Source organism: Microcaecilia unicolor, chromosome 3, assembly GCF_901765095.1.
Source record: "Microcaecilia unicolor chromosome 3, aMicUni1.1, whole genome shotgun sequence".
NCBI classification, from domain to species: domain Eukaryota; kingdom Metazoa; phylum Chordata; class Amphibia; order Gymnophiona; family Siphonopidae; genus Microcaecilia; species Microcaecilia unicolor.
In genome coordinates, this window is record NC_044033.1 from 180,961,570 (window position 1) to 180,977,024 (window position 15,455).

The 15,455-nt window shown below is 49.2% G+C and overlaps 1 protein-coding gene across 1 annotated transcript in view; it reads left to right on the forward strand.

Moving 5' to 3' along the window:
* The window catches only part of LOC115465869 (retinol dehydrogenase 16-like), a 261,639-nt gene that overhangs the window by 86,946 nt on the left and 159,238 nt on the right, over positions 1-15,455 (forward strand). The gene's annotated exons all lie outside the window — the stretch shown is intronic.

Below are 15,455 nucleotides of genomic sequence, written 5' to 3' on the forward strand. Positions count from 1 at the left end.
GATGCTAAATTCATCTATGTCCCATGCACCTACTTACCAACAGCCATAGTAGACTTCATGGTGAGCTGGATATAAAGAACCAACAGAGTGAGCCTAGAAGAAATGCCTCCAAAACAGGATCCATAATAACTAGGACCCCACTAGAAATATAACATATTTGTTAGCAGAAAGGAGTTTATCATCACCAGTATGCTCACTCAAGGAGAAGTAATTGAGCGTTATTCAGTAAATAATTTTTTTGTAAATACCAAATAAAGCTATTCTTTTTTTTTTTTTAAATGTTCATTTAATATCATGTAGTAACTGCACACATTGCATAAAAGAGTCCTGCAGTAGGTAAAACAAGATGCTAATATGTGACCCCCATATGTGAAGAGGATGTCAGATCTTACCTACCGTGTTTCCCCGAATATAAGACACTGTCTTATATTACTTTATCCTCCCCAAAACGCGCTAGGTCTTATTTTGGGGGGGATGTCTTATTTTTCTGGGATCGTGGTCGCCCCCCCCCCCACCCGAGGTCGCCCCCCACCCGAAGTCGCCTGGCCCCCCCTCCACCCGCCCTTCCGTCACTACGGAACTAACTTTAAACCTCCTTTCACCTTCGCAAACGCAAGTTCCTAGCAGCAAGGCAGCAGCAGGGCAGACCTCTCCTGCCTTCCATGCCCCGCCCTCGCCTGACGTACTGTAACGTCAGGCGAGCGGGGCATGGAAGGAAGGAGAGGGTCTGCCCTGCTGCTGCTTGCTGCTGGGAACTTGCGTTGCGAAGGTGAAAGGAGTTTAAGGTTAGTTCTGGAGTGACGGAGGGCGGGTGGAGGGGGGGCCCGGCGACCTCAGGCGGGGGGGCGGTCTTGTCCGGCTCTCGGCGGCCCTGCTGCAAAAAAAAGTTTGCTAGGTCTTATTTTTGGGGGGAAGCCTTATATTTACAAATGTAGCAAAATCGCTACTAGGTCTTATTTTCGGAGGATGTCTTTTTTTCGGGGAAACACGGTAGTACAATCTGGGTTTAGTGTTCTGAAAGCCAGCAGAAAACTGTAGATGGATGACATGTAAGGGCCCATTCTGGCCAGTTGTTTTCCTCCACAATTCTCACCCAGCTGTATCAGTTTGACTATCTGCAAGATATTGCTTTTTATTAGCAGTGAGTGTTGATTTAAAGGTTTTGATCGAAATTGATTGCGTAGTTCTTGTAGAAAAAGTATCATGATGAAGTAATATACTATGTATCTGCTTTTTCTTGACTGGAAATTTTGTATTTGTGGATAAGGTTTTTTTCTGAATTCTGATGTTTTCTATTTACCTTTTGTATTGCACATACATGATACATTTATTAAACAGCTTTAAAAAAAAAAAAAAAGAAATTGATTGTGTAATTACAATATTAGGGGGCCCTTTTACAAAGCATGCTTATGGTAGGAAAAAATGGCCTACCGCATAGTGCATTGAGGCATCTTGCAGTAATTTTAGGATGTGCGCACACTACTCACATGCTAAAAAATAAAATTAATTTTTTCGTGGTGGGGGTGGAGAGTGAGCGTGTTCTGCACTAATAAGTTAGTGTATATTTCTGCACGCTAACCTGTTAGCGTGTGAGCCATTACTGCCTACAAAATGGGCAGTGATAAGGGCTCATGTGCTAATCTGTTGTAATGGTCACATGCTAATGGCAAAAATTAATGCATGGCCATTAATACAAAGAATAGGAAATTCTGCCATTTTACCCCAGTGGTAATAATCGTCTTAGCGCATGGGAAAGACTCACGTAAGGGTGCACTAAGGTCACTTTTTACTGCCATTTGGTAAAAGGGCCCCTTAATTGCATGATTAATTGCAAATGATCATATGCTGTTTTTCAGTCACAGAGCAAATTGAATTTTGTTAAGAAATATATCACCTGCAATATAAACAAGATGATTAAGGAAGAAAAAAACAATTATGATGATTAAAGAAAAAAAAAAAGAAACATGCGAAAACAGGCTCTTAGTCCAAACATGCAGAAGAAACAATTTTGCCATGAGGATAAAAAGCAAAAGGAAAGTCTTACCAAGCTTTTATTTCTACCGACACTGAGGATTTTATTAAAAACACTTAATTTATAGGTCCATTGTTGCTAGGCATCCTCATGTAGTAAAGTCGGGATTCTGCAGACCGGCACAGCACCACAATGGAAAGAGAGAAAAGTTAACAACAAAATTGTAGTAAATAAGGAAAAATAATTTTCTTTCCTTTAATCATACCAGACCAGTCGACTAACGGGTTATGTCCATCCACAAGCAGAAGGAGACTCAGAAAATAGTTCTAAGTACTTTGCCCCCTTAAGGGTATCGTGCAGCCTGGAATGCTCAGTATTTCGAATTAGAGAGTTGCATGGAGACAGAAATCCGACCCGTCCCCATAGGGAATCTAACCCATCCCCGCAAGAATTTATCCTGTCCTCACCCAGTCCTGCAAGAATTTAATGGTACATAAAAAAAAATTGCTGTCGGCTCTCTCAGTCTTTCTCTGGGTTTGAGCCGCAGTACTGCAGCCAAGGAAGGAACAGAAGTTGGAACACTCTGGTGCGCACGTGTAAGACTTCTCTGATTCACTGGCACTGTGTGCTACGAGATCGCCATATGCATGTGGCAGTAGGTCAGGTGACATCTCATGCCTAGGTCTGCGCATCAGCCCGAAAGCAGAGAGGATTAATAGTAACATAGTAAAAGACAGCATATAAAAAACGAATCGGTCTATCCAGTCTGCCCAGTAGTCACAATCATTATCAATTCATTATTAAATCAACAATGAATGTAATATTATTTCTCCGAGGACAAGCAGGCTGCTTGTTCTCACTGATGGGTGACGTCCTCGGCAGCCCCTCCAATCGGAATCTTCCTAGCAAAGTCCTTTGCTAGTCCTCGCGCGCCCGCGCGCACCGCGCATGCGCTGCCGTCTTCCCGCCCGAAACCGGCTCGAGCCGGCCAGTCTTCTTTCGTCCGCACTCGGTACGGCTGTGTTTTTTGTCGTGTCGAGCCCCGGAGAGTCGACCTCGCGCGTCCGTTATCTAAATCGACGTGTTTTTCTTCGGAAAAGTTTCATTTTCGTTCGGAAAGTGCTCCGAAAACCCCTTGGGTTTCGTTTGCCCCTTCCCGTATTTCCAGTTTTGCCCCGGTAAGTTTTCTTCGTCGTCGGGGTAGGCCTCTTTTCGGCCTCGTCGAGATTTTTTCTCCTTAAAGTTTTGGTGCTCCAAATTCGTCATTTCGGATTTTGACTTCGCCGGCGTGATTTTCCGCCGCATGACATCGAAGCCTTCCAGCGGCTTCAAGAAGGGCACCCATGGCTCCGGGGTAATCTCGCTCACTGATAGGCACTCTTCGTGTCTTCAGTGTCTGGGGGCCGAGCACCGTCCCCAGAACTGTAGTCTGTGTTCCCTCTTACAAAGGCGGACTCAAGTAGCGAGATTGGCCCAGTGGAACGTTTGTTCTCGGGCTCTTCGTCGGCATCGGCACCGGGGTCATCGTGTGCATCGACGTCCTCAGCGTCCAGACCTTCATCCTTGGCTGCCAGTGCATCGAGTGCATCGAGCATCGGCCCTCTGCATCGGCGCCGAGACATCGGATAGCTGCATCGACGTCGGTGGTACCGGGACCTCGTCTCCTGATGTCGTCGGACGGTGGTGCATCGGGTGGAGTGCAGGTGAGGGCTGTCCTTTCCCCTGCTGGTGGCGGTGAGCCCTCGGGTGGGTCTCCTCCTACCCTGAGGGCTCCTGCGGTACAGCCCCCCCGAGATCGACCCTCTTCGGTCTCGGCCCCGAGGAAGCGACGGATGGATTCTACGTCCTCCTCGCCGGTGACATGCTTCGGAAGAAGTCGAAGAAGCATCGACACCGATCCCCTCCCCGCGTCGGCACCGAGAGCTCTGGGTCGCCGAGGGAGTCGGCACCCAGCAGGCATCGGCACCGAGAGGACCGCTCACCCTCTGTTCAGGAGGTGTCGATGCGCTCCACTCTGGACAGCCCGGAACAGCCTCCACGCCCGGAACAGGTTCTGACGTCGACGCCTGCATCGACCTCTATGCCTTTCTCTGCAGCCGCTCTGAACGAGAGCCTCCGGGCCGTTCTCCCAGAGATTCTGGGAGAGCTGTTGCGCCCTACCCCTCCGGTACCGGCGGTGCTTGCGCCTCCGGTACCGTCGAGCGTGGCGCCGGCTGGCCCATCGCCCGGGGTGAGGTCCCCGACGTCGGTACCGCGTGCGGTGCCGACTGCGGCCACCTCCCAGGAGGGCTCCCCGACTACGTCGGCGGAGGGAGCTTCGCCGATGCGGGCCAGGGATGTCTACCTCTCGACGCCCCATCGTGGACGTGGCTCCACTGAGTCGAGCCGGGCGAGGTTGCAGACACAGGTTCGTGAACTTGTGTTCTGACAACGAGGGTGAGGCCGTCGTGGAGGAGAAGAGGACCCCAGATATTTTCTCTGACGAGGGCTGAGGTCTTCCTTCTGATCCCACTCCCTCTCCTGAAAGACAGCTTTCTCCTCCCGAGAGTCTGTCTTTTGCTTCCTTTGCCGGGAGATTGTCTACGGCCAGCCCCTTCCCGGTGGTTGTGGGAGGACGAGGCCCGTGGCTGAAATGTTGAGCTCCTGGACTATCCTTCTCCACCTAAGGAAGCGTCCACTGTTCCCTTGCACCAGTCCTGAAAAAGACTTGCTTGCGAACTGGACCAAGCCGCTAAGTAATCCCCACATCCCCAAGAAGATCGAGTCCCAGTACCGGATCCATGGGGACCCAGAGCTGATGCGCACCCAGTTGCCTCACGATCTGGAGTTGTGGATCTGGCCCTAAAGAAGGCTAAGAGTTCTAGGGAGCATGCTTCGGCGCCCCCGGGCAAAGGACTCTAGAACCTAGACCTCCTTTGGGAGGAAGGCCTACCATTCCTCTATGCTCGTGGCCAAGATCCAGTCTTACCAGCTCTACACGAGCATACACATGCGGAATAATGTGCGGCAGTTGGCGGGCCTTGGTTGATGCTCTTCCCCCTGAGCAAGCCAAACCTTTTCAGGAGGTGGTCAGGCAGCTGAAGGCGTGCAGAAAATTCCTGGCCAGAGGAGTGTATGACACTTTTGATGTTGCGTCCAGGGCCGCTGCTCAAGGTGTGGTGATGCGCAGGCTCTCATGGCTGCGTGCCGCCGACCTGGAGAATAGACTCCAGCAGCGGATTGCGGACTCGCCTTGCCGTGCGGACAATATTTTTGGAGAGAAGTCGAACAGGTGTTAGAGTCTCTCCACCAGCGGGACACCGCATTCGACAAGTTCTCCGCCGGCAGCCTTCAGCTTCTACATCTACAGGTAGACGATTTTTTCGGGGAAGGAAGACTGTTCCCTATACTTCTGGGTAAGCGTAGGTACAATCCTCCTTCCCGACAGCCTGCGGCCCAGGCTAAGCCCCAGCGCGCTCGCTCTCGTTAGCAGCGTGCGCCTCAGCAAGGCCCCGCGGCTCCCCAGCAAAAGCAAGGGGCGAGCTTTTGACTGGCTCCAGCAGAGCATAGCCGCAGTACAAGTATCAGTGCCGGACGACCTACCGGTCGGGGGGAGGTTGAAAGCTTTTCACCAAAGGTGGGCCTCGATAACCTCCGGACCAATGGGTTCTGCAAATAGTCCGGCAAGGATACACCCTCAATTTGACTGCAAAACCTCCAAATTGTCCACCGGGGGCTCAGTCTTACAGCTTCCAGCACAAGCAGGTACTTGCAGAGGAACTCTCCGCCCTTCTCAGCGCCAATGCGGTCGAGCCCATGCCATCCGGGCAAAGAAGGGCTGGGATTCTATTCCAGGTACTTCCTTGTGGAAAGAAAACAGGGGGGATGCGTCCCATCTAGACCTAAGGGGCCCTGAACAAATATCTCGTAAAAGAAAAGTTCAGGATGCTTTCCCTGGGCACCCTTCTCCCCATGATTCAGCAAAACGACTTGGCTATGCTCTCTGGACCTTGAAGGATGCCTACACTCACATCCCGATCTGCCAGCTCACAGACAAGTATCTGCGATTTCAGTTGGGCACACGCCACTTCCAGTACTGTGTGCTACCCCTGGGCTCGCCTCTGCGCCCCAGGGTGTTCACGAAGTGCCTGGCTGTGGTAGCAGCGGCACTTCGCAGGCTGGGGGTGCATGTGTTCCCATATCTCGACGATTGGCTGGTGAAGAAACACATCCGAGGCAGGAGCCCTGCAGTCCATGCAGATGACTATTCGCCTCCTGGAGCTACTGGGGGTTTGTGATAAATTACCCAAAGTCCCATCTTCTCCCAGTGCAGAGACTCGAATTCATAGGAGCTCTGCTGGATTCTCGGACGGCTCGGGCCTATCTCCCAGAGACGAGAGCCAACAACTTGTTGTCCCTCGTCTCTCGCGGGTGCGAGCGTCCCAGCAGATCTCAGCTCGGCAGATGTTGAGATTGCTGGGCCACATGGCCTCCACAGTTCATGTGACTCCCATGGCCCGTCTTCACATGAGATCTGCTCAATGGACCCTAGCCTCCCAGTGGTATCAGGCCGCTGGGGATCTAGAAGACGTGATCCACCTGTCCACGAGTTTTCTCGAATCCCTGCATTGGTGGACGATTTGGTCCAATTTGACTCTGGGACGTCCTTTCCAAATTCCTCAGCCACAAAAGTGCTGACCACGGATGCGTCTCTCCTGGGATGGGGAGCTCATGTCGATGGGCTTCACACCCAAGGAAGCTGGTCCCTCCAGGAACGCGATCTGCAGATCAATCTCCTGGAGTTGCGAGCGATCTGGAACGCTCTGAAGGCTTTCAGAGATCGGCTGTCCCATCAAATTATCCAAATCAGACAGACAACCAGGTTGCCATGTACTATGTCAACAAGCAGGGGGGCACCGGATCTAGCCCCCTGTGTCAGGAAGCCGTCAGCATGTGGCTCTGGGCTCGCCGTCTCGGCATGGTGCTCCAAGCCACATATCTGGCAGGCTGTAAACAACAGTCTGGCCGACAGACTGAGCAGGATTATGCAACCTCACGAGTGGTCGCTCAACTCCAGAGTGGTGCGCCAGATCTTCCAAGCGTGGGGCACCCCCTTGGTGGTCTCTTCGCATCTCGAGTGAACCACAAAGTCCCTCAGTTCTGTTCCAGGCTTCAGGCCCCCGGCAGGACTGGCATCGGATGCCTTCCTCCTGGATTGGGGGGGAGGGCCTGCTGTATGCTTATCCTCCCATTCCTCTGGTGGGGAAGACTTTGTTGAAACTCAAGCACGACCGAGGCACCATGATCCTGATTTGCTCCTTTTTGGCCGCGTCAGATCTGGTTCCCTCTTCTTCTGGAGTTGTCCTCGAAGAAACCGTGGAGATTGGAGTGTTTTCCGACCCTCATCACACAGGACGAAGGGGCGCTTCTGCATCCCAGCCTCCGGTCCCTGGCTCTCACGGCCTGGATGTTGAGAGCGTAGACTTTGCCTCTTTGGGTCTGTCAGAGGGTGTCTCCCGCATCTTGCTTGCTTCCAGGAAAGTTCCACCTAAGAGGAGTTACTATCTTCCAATGGAGGAGGTTTGCCGTCTGGTGTGACAGCAAGGCCTAGATCCTCGCTCTTGTCACTACACAGACCCTGCTTGAATACCTTCTGCACTTGGTCTGAGCTGGGTCTCAAGACCAACTCTGTAAGGGTTCACCCTTCGTGCGATTAGTAGCATACCATTACCGTGTGGAAGGTAAGCCGATCTCAGGACAGCCTTTAGTGTTCGATTCATGAGAGGTTTGCTTTTGTCAAAGCCCCCTGTCAAGCCTCCTACAGGTCATGGATCTCAATGTCGTTCTCACCCAGCTGATGAAACCTCCTTTTGAGCCACTGAATTCCTGCCATCTGAAGTACTTGACGGAAGGTCATTTTCTTGGTGGGCAGTTACTTCAGCTCAGTAGAGTCTTGTGAGCTTCAGGCCCTGGTAGCCCAGGCCCCTTACACCAAATTTCATCATAACAGAGTAGTCCTCCGCACTCACCCTAAGTTTCTGCCGAAGGTTGTGTCGGAGTTCCATCTGAACCAGTCAATTGTCTTGCCAACATTCTTTCCCCGTCCTCATTCCTGCCCTGCTGAACGTCAGCTGCACACATTGGACTGCAAAGAGAGCATTGGCCTTCTATCTGGAGCGGACACAGCCCCCACAGACAGTCCCGCCCAATTGTTTGTTTCTTTTGATCCAACAAGAGGAGAGTGGCTGTAGGGAAACGCACCATATCCAATTGGCTAGCAGATTGCATTTCCTTCACGTACGCCCAGGCTGGGCTGGCTCTTGAGGGTCATGTCACGGCTCATAATGTTAGAGCCATGGCTGCGTCGGTAGCCCACTTGAAGTCAGCCACCATGGAGGAAATTTGCAAAGCTGCGACGTGGTCATCTGTCCACACATTCACATCTCATTACTGCCTGCAGCAGGATACCCGACGCGACAGTCGGTTCGGGCAGTCAGTTCTTCAGAACCTGTTTGGGCTTTAGGATACCAACTCCACCCCCACGAGGCCCTGTTTGTTCTGTTCCAGGCTGCACTCTCAGTTAGTTGGTAAATTTTTTAGGTCAATCTCAGTTATGTCCTCGCCGTTGCGAGGCCCAATTGACCATGGTTGTTGTTTTGAGTGAGCCTGGGGGCTAGGGATACCCCATCAGTGAGAACAAGCAGCCTGCTTGTCCTCGGAGAAAGCGAATGCTACATACCTGTAGAAGGTATTCTCCGAGGACAGCAGGCTGATTGTCTCACAAACCCGCCCGCCTCCCCTTTGGAGTTGTGTCTTCCCTTGAAGTGTATTGTCTTGCTACATACTGGACTGGCCGGCTCGAGCCGGTTTCGGGCGGGAAGACGGCCGCGCATGCGCGGTGCGCGCGGGCACGCGAGGACTAGCAAAGGACTTTGCTAGGAAGATTCCGATTGGAGGGGCTGCCGAGGACGTCACCCATCAGTGAGAACAATCAGCCTGCTGTCCTCGGAGAATACCTTCTACAGGTATGTAGCATTCGCTATACTTGATTATGGTCTTTCTGTGGCATTTCTGGATCATAGACCATAGACGTCTGTCTGGCCCTATCCTTATGTTCCAACTGCTGGAGTTGCCCTCAAAGCCCTCTCCAGCCTATTCATCAACTCATTTATGGGACACAGACTGTAAAAGTCTGTCCAGCACTGTCCTCATGTTCCAGCCACTAAAGTTGCTGTCTAAACCCTCTCCACCCATCCTAAACCACATTGCCATATAAGAGACACAGACTGTACAGGTCTCCCGGTATCAGCCGTAGTTCATCACAGCCAGAGTTGCTATCTAAGTGTCATTCGACACATCCACACACAAGCAGCCATTTAAGTTTAGGTTTTTTATAACTTCCATTTTCTAATTAGAGGTTTTCTGTGTTCATCCCATCCCTTTTTGTATTTCATCACCATTTGAATCTACCACCTCCTTAACGGAGACTTTCCTCATCTGTGCTGTTAAAGCAAGGAGGAGGAGACTGCACTCAAAGAACTTGGTACTCGGTAGGTGAGAGGCTGGCGCAAGTGCAGCTTACACTTCCAAGGGAACCCCGCAGGAACTGCTTCCGGCCCCACGGGAACCCCGCAGGAACTGCTTCCGGCCCCACGGGAACCCCACAGGAACTGCACTTCCACGGGAACCCCGCAGGGACTGCTTCCGGCCCCACGGGAACCCCACAGGAACTGCTTCCGGCCCCACGGGAACCCCACAGGAACTGCACTTCCACGGGAACCCCGCAGGGACTGCTTCCGGCCCCACGGGAACCCCACAGGAACTGCACTTCCACGGGAACCCCGCAGGGACTGCTTCCGGCCCCACAGGAACTGCTTCCAGCCCCACGGGAACCCCGCAGGAACCCCACAGGAACTGCTTCTGTCCACACGGGAACCCCACAGGAACTGCTTCCATCCCCACGGGAACCCCGCAGGAACTGCTTCCGGCCCCACGGGAACCCCGCAGGAACTGCTTCCGGCCCCACGGGAACCCCGCAGGAACTGCTTCCGTCCACACGGGAACCCCACAGGAACTACTTCTGTCCCCATGGGATCCCTGCAGAACTGCTTCCATCCCCGCGGGTTCCCATGCAGGTCTCTATTTTGAATAGCCAAGCAATGGTGCTCTCAACTGCTGCAAAGAAGAAAACAGAAAGCCCAACACAAAGAGTCAGATAGCTTATGTATTTTTTTAGGGTCAATTTATCCCTCCCAATATGGTGGTTCACCCACCAATACTTAAGAGGAAATAAATCACCCAAGGCTACATCAATTAGGAGTTTTATTAGATACCTTACTTCTTACCAAGTATTTGTACAATTAGCAGATCAGTGATATCTCACTGGGAGTACAGAACATTGCTATGCAAAAGTACTGCTATATCTGAGACTCCAAATTATATATATGCAATCAAATACTTTTATTATTCTCCAAGTATATGTACAATCAATTGCTTATGGGAGTACAGTACCACAGCTACACATAGGTGTTCTCTGGGTCTGAGTCTTTTTATTTAGGGTCTTTTTTGCCCTCACCCCAAATTACCAGCTAAAGCCAATTTGCAGATATAAAAGACTCAAGGCTACTTGTGAGAAAGCAATAGGATTATTTGCCAATGCAGATACAATTGATTGGTTTCTCATGAGAGAGAGAAGCCCTGCTTGCACAAAGGTACTGGCTGGAACTGTCTCTCTCCATTGAAGTAGGAAGTACAATCACTTATTTACGCTCATTAACATAACAGGTCATACATAGGCATACTGACAACAATCCCATCTATTGGATATTCTAATATAATGGTTAACACTGATTGGTTATGGTAATGAGTTGGTTAGTATTTACTGGAAAAGCTTAATAATAGACTATCTGTTCCTGGAAGACCACGTCATCTTCCTGAGGAGTTATCTGTTCTGTTTTCACTAAAACATCTGTGACCACCATGTTGCTAAACAATGTTACTCTGTTTTTCCACTTACGCCCGTTCCTCATTCTGCTGCACAACAGATCATGAGTTCTGCAGTCACACAAGTTCAGGTTAAAGTCATGGGCCTGTAAGGTTTTTTCTCATTTTAGATCCTGAACCAAAGTCAGGCCTTGAACTAAAGCTCATAGCTGTAATGATAATAGACACTTATCCGGTACCACTAAACTTATTATTGGTACTGCAAGTGAAAGAAAGTGTAATGGCCCCCAAAACTCCAAAGAATGGAATGTTAAGTCCTCCAAGGTGATAAAAATCCATTCCGACAAAAGAGAAAAGTCAGACTGGAAACCGAGATGACGTTTCACACTGACCTGCCGCCAGCTCCATTTCACCACCAGAGGCACAACCATCAAATCCTGCACTACAAGTATTCCCCTGAAGAACGAAGCATACGGAACAGAAATGGACCTTGTGGGCACCCCCGGGGTTGGGGGGTGGGAAAACAAGGATCCCAGTGGATTGAAGTGTGTCACTAACCAAAAAGAAAATGCCCAAATGGTGCCAATGTGCAGGGAGCACAGCGGACCAGCAGATTACAAAGAGCCATCCCACCAAAAGGAAAAAACAAAGTGTTGTCCTGATCAACCAAGAAACCTCTGTAGCCAGCAATCCATCACAAAAACACCAGCCTTGCTGAGATGAGCCCTGGAAACTCTCCTCTTTTTTTTTTAATGGAATAAAGGAACAGCTTATCTCATTAGAGCATACTTGCCTAGAGGAAGCAAATATCAGCTTGTACCTTGCCACATCCAAGTCCGCTGAGCCTTAAAGGCTTCAGGCGAGAGAGGGGATGGGAAGGATAGTACCACTAAGTATCCCCTAGCTGGCAGATGAGAGACCCAGCAACACCAGGTGCCATCTTAAAAGAACCCAAATCTGGTTACCAGCACAACTTTTGCTCAACCATCCGCAGCAGAGCTGGAGTAGGAGCTAGCCGGTTATCATCACAAGAAGCTGCACATCTGTCCAGCACTCCAGGCTGCACGATACCCTTAAGGGGGCAGAGTATTTGGAACTTTTCTCTGTCTCCTTCCACTGGTGGATGGATGTAACCCATTAGTCTGGTCTGGTACTGAAGAAAAGGAAAATAAAGATCTATTAAAACTTTTATCAGCCTTTCCAGCTTTTCCTTTGCCATGCTATGTCAGTCCACTGCAACCCATCAGGGGTTGCCTAGCATTAAGGGACCTTTAAATCGCTCCCTTTAATTGTTCTCACATTTGATGTGTCTTTTACAGGCTCCTGAATGCCAGTAGAGACAAAGTTTTGGCAAGATTTTTCTTTTACTTGATATTCAAGTGCATAAAAAAATTCTGAATGTAGTTAAACTTATTAACTGTGGCATTAACAAGTTAAAGATCCAGCTCTACTTTTTATCCAGGTCAGTTTTGCTGTCATAAGAAGAGCAAAAAACATACAAATCAGACTAAAGTCCATTGAGCTGAGCATCTTATCTCCAGCAATGGACATTTCAAGTTACAAGTACCTGGCACATCCTAAAAGGTACTTCTATCAATTTCTCATAGCTCATTTCCTGTGATGAGCACTTCTTCTCCCAAACCTATCTGGTAAATAATTTTATGGACTTTTCTTCCAGGAACATGTCCAAACCAGGAGTGGACCTGAACTCAAAGTGGGTAGGCATGAAAAGTCCACCCCTCCCAGCATCTCTCCCTCCCCTCCCCCTAGTAATCAAGGGGGGGTCTCTTAACTGCACTCCCCCAAGTCAATAGTAGCTTTTAAATCCTTCTGTTCTTCGCTGGCAGCGAGTAGCAACTCACATCTGCTGCTCAGGCTGACCCTGAACCTTCCCTCTACTGCAGCTTCCTGGTCCCGCAAACAGGAAGTTGCGTTAGAGGGAAGGCTCAGGCCAATCACTGGGGGGTGGGAGGGGAGAGAGATACCAGGAGGCTTGCTGGTAGGGCTTGGGGATCCTCACCAGCCCACATCGTTGCTGGGTGAACCTGGGCTCACCTGTGGCTATGCCATTGGTCCAAACCTCTTTTGCGCTGTGAGAAAGAGAAATCTCTCTATATAAAACACACCTCCAACGTTCTAATGAAGCCGGAAGCCTGCAACCGGAAGTAGTAGTTATGTAGATCGCTGTTTGCCCATGAGTGCCTGTCCCGCCCTCGCGTCACAACGTGATGATGTCAAGGGCGGAGCAATGACACCGAATCGCATCGCTCACCCTACGCACGTCACACGCAACAGCTGACCAACCACAGGTGGGAGGGCGGGTGCAAGGCAGTGAATCGATGGGGCACGGGAGACAGAAGATTCACCGGGTGCCTGGAAGGAGGGCCACGGCCCAGGGAGAGAAGAGCATCGGTGGGGGCAAGGGAAAACGGAGAATCGCTGGGTGGCTGGAGGGGGGCCACAGGAAAAACTAGAATCACTGGGTGTCTGGAGGGGGGGCAGGGGAGAGAGGACAATTGGTGGGTGGCTGGAGGGGGGGCAGGGGACGGAGGACAATCGGTGGGTGGCTGGAGGGGGGAGCCGGGGAGAGAGGAGAATCACTGAGTAGCTGCAGGGGGAGCAGGGGACACAGGAGACTCGCTGGGTGGTGGGAGGGGAGCAGGGGAGAGAACAGCATCCCTGGGCGGATACGGGGGGGGGGGGCAAGAAAAAAGGATAATCGCTGGGTGGCTGCAGGGGGAGCAGGGGAGACAGGAGAATCGTCGCTGGGTGGCTGCAGGGGGGCAGACACACTCGCACCCAGCAGTCTCACTCTGTCACAAACACATTCACTCTCTCTCTCTCTCTCACACATAGTCACTCTCACACACACTCTCATACACACTCCGACAAAACCTTGCTAGCGCCCGTTTCATTTGTGTCACAAACGGGCCTCATTTACTAGTCTTTCTATAATTTGTTTTCACCCTGCTGGTTATTTAGTTTCAAGGAGCGTCCTTTTCTATTTGTCTTGTTTGACAGGTTAAACAACCGTTCTCTATTTAACCATTCCAGCCCATTCATGACTTTATAAATTTTTATCATATTCCCTCTCCAAGCTGAAGAGTCCTAACCCGTTTAGCCTTGCATCTTTTGGAAGTTACTAGTAAAAAAGGCCCGTTTCTGTTAGAAATGAAACGGGCGCTAGCAAGGTTATGAGTTTCTCCCATTAATGTTTGGAATTGTATTATCTGTATTGTTTTTCCATATGTAAAAATAGTTTATTGTTGTAGTATGTGTAGTATAATTTTGAGAAGTGAGATGTGAGACATTTTCTTGTTTTTTCTGTTTTTTGTTAAGGGATATATAGGATGTTGAAAAAGAGAAACAGCATGTTTTTTTTTTTTTTACAAAGTTGTATTTGTAGTATAATAGTTTCTTAAATTTCTAACATTTGTTTATAAACAATATTTTTTGTATAAATTTTATTACAATGAGGTAAAAGTTGTCCTTGTTGAGGTCCATCAATCACTTTTACAATTGCATCTGAAGAGTTTTTTACTCTTGAAAAGGCAACATACAGTTGTCCATGTGTAAATACTGGTTCTGGGAGGAAAATGCCCACTTTGTCAAATGTTTGTCCTTGGGACTTGTTAATGGTCATTGCAAAGGCCAATTTGACAGGGAATTGTCTTCTAGATAGTATAAATGGTAGGTCTGTATTTGATGGTGCTAGATCAATACGTGGTATGAATACAGTACTGCCAGCACTTGATCCAGTGAGTACTTGAGTAATGAGAAGATTTTTTTTCAAGTCTTTGACTATTAAGCGAGTTCCATTACACAATCCTTTTTTTGTGTTTAAATTTCTGAGTAGTATAATTATTGCGCCAATTTTCAAATGTAGGTTATGTGGTGGCATCCCAGTAGGAGTTTGTTGATGAAGAAACTCCACAGGATATAAGTGTTTTTCTTCTTCTGTTGAGTCATTTATGGAATCCGTACTTAAGTAAATTATAGTGTTTCCTTCTAAAATATTTAGAACGTTGTCATTGATTTTGTCTGCATCTGTATTTTTTGGGCAAAGAATAGTCTTTTGTGCAAAGTTTGCAACTGTGTCGGCAGTAATTTTGTCTCCGAAAACAGCGGTAACTATATCTGTATAACAAATGTGCTTCTCTGGTATCTCAATCACATCTTGGAAACCATGTAGACATGGGAGTTTGCCATTAGCTAAATCAAGAAGCCACTTGTTGTATTCTGGATCTGTGCAGCGGACATTATGTTGTAATTTAAGTATGTGAAATTGTTTCCACAGTTTATTAAATTTAATGCTTGCTTCAATGATTTGTGTTTGATCCCCATGTGGTACTACTGGTAGAGTTTGTCGGACATCTCCACCAAGTAGAAGAACTTTTCCACCAAAAGGTTTGTCATTCTTCATGATGTCTTTAAGTAGTGTATCTACAGCAGTAAGTGCCATAGTGGGAGCCATAGTAGATTCATCCCAAATTAGTATGCGAGCATCTCTAAGGATTGTAGCATTATTGGAGTTTAATCTTATAGTTGATGTTGAGTTTTC